This window comes from Echinops telfairi, unplaced genomic scaffold (genome assembly GCF_000313985.2).
Source record: "Echinops telfairi isolate 266 unplaced genomic scaffold, ASM31398v2 ScPeMD7_6681;HRSCAF=7622, whole genome shotgun sequence".
Classification (NCBI taxonomy): Eukaryota; Metazoa; Chordata; class Mammalia; order Afrosoricida; family Tenrecidae; genus Echinops; species Echinops telfairi.
In genome coordinates this window covers 70,192-73,313 of record NW_022110581.1, presented here as the reverse complement: position 1 = coordinate 73,313, position 3,122 = coordinate 70,192, and the positions used below count along the sequence as shown (strand labels likewise).

The 3,122-nt window shown below is 63.2% G+C and overlaps 1 protein-coding gene across 3 annotated transcripts in view; it reads right to left on the bottom strand.

Moving 5' to 3' along the window:
* Positions 1-3,049, bottom strand: part of BCORL1 (BCL6 corepressor like 1) — an 84,425-nt gene extending 81,376 nt beyond the window's left edge. For 2 of the 3 annotated variants that reach the window (XM_045295971.1, XM_045295973.1), the window contains exons 1-2: positions 2,970-3,049; positions 2,332-2,413 (exon numbers count right to left, since the gene is read on the bottom strand). The gene's annotated coding sequence lies outside the window, so the exon portion shown is untranslated. Of the gene's footprint in view, positions 1-2,000; positions 2,074-2,331; positions 2,414-2,969 lie in introns of those variants that run through there. The other variant, XM_045295972.1, reaches the window with a different exon arrangement.
* Positions 3,050-3,122: the final 73 nt, after the last annotated feature.

The following is a 3,122-nucleotide window of genomic DNA, read 5'->3' as shown; positions in this document are numbered from 1 at the left end:
CCGGGATCCTCTCAAATCTAGCTCCGCGGGGCCTGCTGGCCGTTCTGCACTCCCCTTAGGAGCCGGGAAAGGGAGAGCCCTGGGTTCGCGGCCATCCCTCTCCCTCTTTCTCCCAGGGTTGGGGGATTGCCCCTGATCCCCAAACCCGGCCCAGTAACCAGAGCCTCTCTCCTCCCAGCCCTAGGCTCCGCTTGCAGACCCCGTGCCTCCAGGCCTGGCGCGAAGAGGGTGGAGGGCTTACATGCCGGCTCTCCCCTTGGCTAGCCAGAGCTAGGGTGAATTGCCCCCGATCATAGCCTCCTGCCCTGTAAGTCCCCTCCCCACCGCGCCCGGGCGACCCGGCGGCCCCAGCCCCTGGAGCGAGGGCAGCAGAGCCAGGGCGCTCCTAAATCATCCCCCACCTTTTTTCCAGGGACTAGGCTAATTGCCCCTGCCCCCATCACAGCACTCCCACTCCCGAACCCAGGCCCCGCCGCCACCTAGGGGTCCCCCTTACCCTATGGTTCCAGCACCCCAGCACCGGGAGAAAACAGCCCTCAAGAGCACCCGTCGCACCTCCCCTCTGAGGTTGGAGGGTATTTTCTCCCGGTCTGTTCAAGACTTCATCACGGACACCCCCACCCCACCCCCCAAAAATATCAAACCCCTTTTCGCTCTGCTAGCCAGCCTCCCTTTGGGTCGTCGGGTCCTTGGATCGAGGGTCGGGAGCCAGAGAGTTCAGAAGACCCCACCGCCCTTTCGGACTGGGGTAATTCCAGTGGTTCCCCCACCTCAGAATCAATCGAACCCCCGGTTTCCATGGAGGCCCCCGCCCAGCCGGGAAGACGACTCTCGAAACGCGGCGAACAAGTCTCACCTGGCTTTGGGAGAAGGGGGTGAGGCGAGGGTAGGGTAGGGCAAGAATGGGATACGAAGGTGGGAAGTGGAGGGGAGCTGTCCCGAAGGGAGGGGCCAGGACGGCGCGAGCTCCAGGGAGCGCTACGTCCGGGGACATGAAGAGGACGGCGCCCCTGAGGGGCAGACAGAGCGGCCACTGGACGAAGAAGGGACGGAGCTGAGGGAAGGCTTAAGATAGAAAGAAGCGGGTGGGGAGGGAAGGGGATACGAGAAAGCAGGGGAGTCAAAGGGGTGGTAGGCTTGGGGCAGAAAAAAAAGACGCACCTGTTCCCGGGTCGGCTCCGCAGGGAGGCTCAGGCCGTCACCCGGGCTCCCTCTAACCCCCTCGGAACCGCCACCCGCCTAATACCGCCCCGAGCGGCCGTCCCCCTCCGCCCCTTATCACCACCGACCTCCTTCTCCTCTCGGCGGCGGCGGCGGTCGGACTCTAGGAACTGAGAGGAAGAAGGGAGGGCTCAGCAAAGCGGAGGAGAGACAGAGCCACACACTGGCAGCAGCCGCGGCGAGCTAAAGAGTGAGGGGGAGAGCGGTGTGTGTGTGTGTGTGTGTGTGTGTGTGTGTGTGTGTGTGTGTGTGTGTGTGTGTCTGTGACTGTGTGTGCGAGCGAAGCCTGGTGGAGTGGGTGCCGGTCGCGAGGCTCGACGGGAAGTGGAGTCCGGTGGGGCTTGCGGGCGGTGCCAGCTGCCGCTTCTCGGGACTACAACTCCCAGAATGCCACCAACGCCGGGAGGAGGGGGGGGAGGAGGCGAAGGGAGGGAGGGAGCGAGAGAGGGAGGGACGAAAGCAGGGAGCAAGCGGCGGCGAAGGGGGCAGAGCCAAGCAGCCCCGGTGACACTGGGAGGGGAGGGAAGGAGGAGGGGATCGCAGCGAGGACCGAGCGGATTCCGGAGAGGGAGGCAGCAGTGGCTGCAGCAAGCCGGGCAAAGAGCTAGACTCCTGGGAGAGGCGGAGGCACTCACTCTGAGGGGCTACAAGCGCCCCCATGTCGTCCGTCCCCCCCAACTAACGTCCCTCGAAGCGGGAGGTTGAGGGAGGGAGATGAGCGTGCCTTGGCCAGAGGTTTCGCTCTCTTTCTTGCAACCCTCCACACCTTATGTCCTGACCTGACTTTCTCAGGCCACTGGAGCCCGACCCAGTGTGCAAAACCGGAGATCTTCCCCGCCCGTCCGGCCGCACCAAGTACTCGCATTCCGTCCCCTCCTCCCAGGGGCCAGAGGGAGGCTCCCCTTGGACAGGGCGTGACTCCCCCCTTCTCCCCTCCCCCCTCCCTCAGGCTTCACCACCCTCCATCTCCCTCCCCGGAACCCTCCCCTGAAGCGAGGGCTCTTCTCACTCCCCGCTAAGAAGCGGAGTCCTGCGGGGTGCAGACCCACTCCCTCCCTTGTACTGGGCCCTCTACTCACAGGATCCCCTTCTCAGTACTGCCCACCTCACCGAAGTAATAGTAGGGGCGACCTGAGTTGGACTGGTGTCGACTTTCTCTCCGAGAGCAGCTGTCCTTCTCCACGCTGCGACCCTGTGGAAAGATGAGGCACTGTAACACTCCCGCCCCTCGCCCCGCCGGGCTCAGATCCCCGTGGAAATGGCTCGTAGGAAAGGGGTTGGTAGTAGAAGTGAGTAGGAGGTGAATCCCAAAGCTCAAACCCCAACCCAGGCGTGAAAATCCAGGGATTTGTCCTTTTCCCTAAAAGTCATCAAATTGCTTGGGGGAGGGGGCACGGGGAGTAGATTAGCTAAACCCTAATGTCCACGCGAGTCGAAGCGACGCTACATTGTCAGAATAAGATACGAACTAGGTTGCCTTCGCAGTAGGAAAACTCTGCCTCCCATCATCGTGCACCCCACAACACAGAGACCCAACAGAGTCAGATGGCCTCTAAAAGAGGGGAGTGGGAGTGCTTGGGGTTGGAAGGGCCGAGGCCAGGGATGGTCATCGACCCCCGGGAAGCAGGATCAAGATGCTAAGAGGGGTGTGTAGGGGTGCGGGGGGTGCAGCATAATTGCAGACGGTGTCTTGGCTCGCTTTTCCCGGAATCGCCGCCGAACCCCGTCTAATACTCGGAGTTGCTTACCAGTCAATCCCCTCGCCCCATTTGTGCGCGGGAGGTGGCCGGAGCCGGGGCAACCGGGGCAGAAACTCCGCGGAAGCTGGTCTCCGTCGCTGCCGAGCCGCCTTGGGCCTCCCTCCCTCAGCTCTCGGCCCCGCCGATCTACCTTCGTCCCCG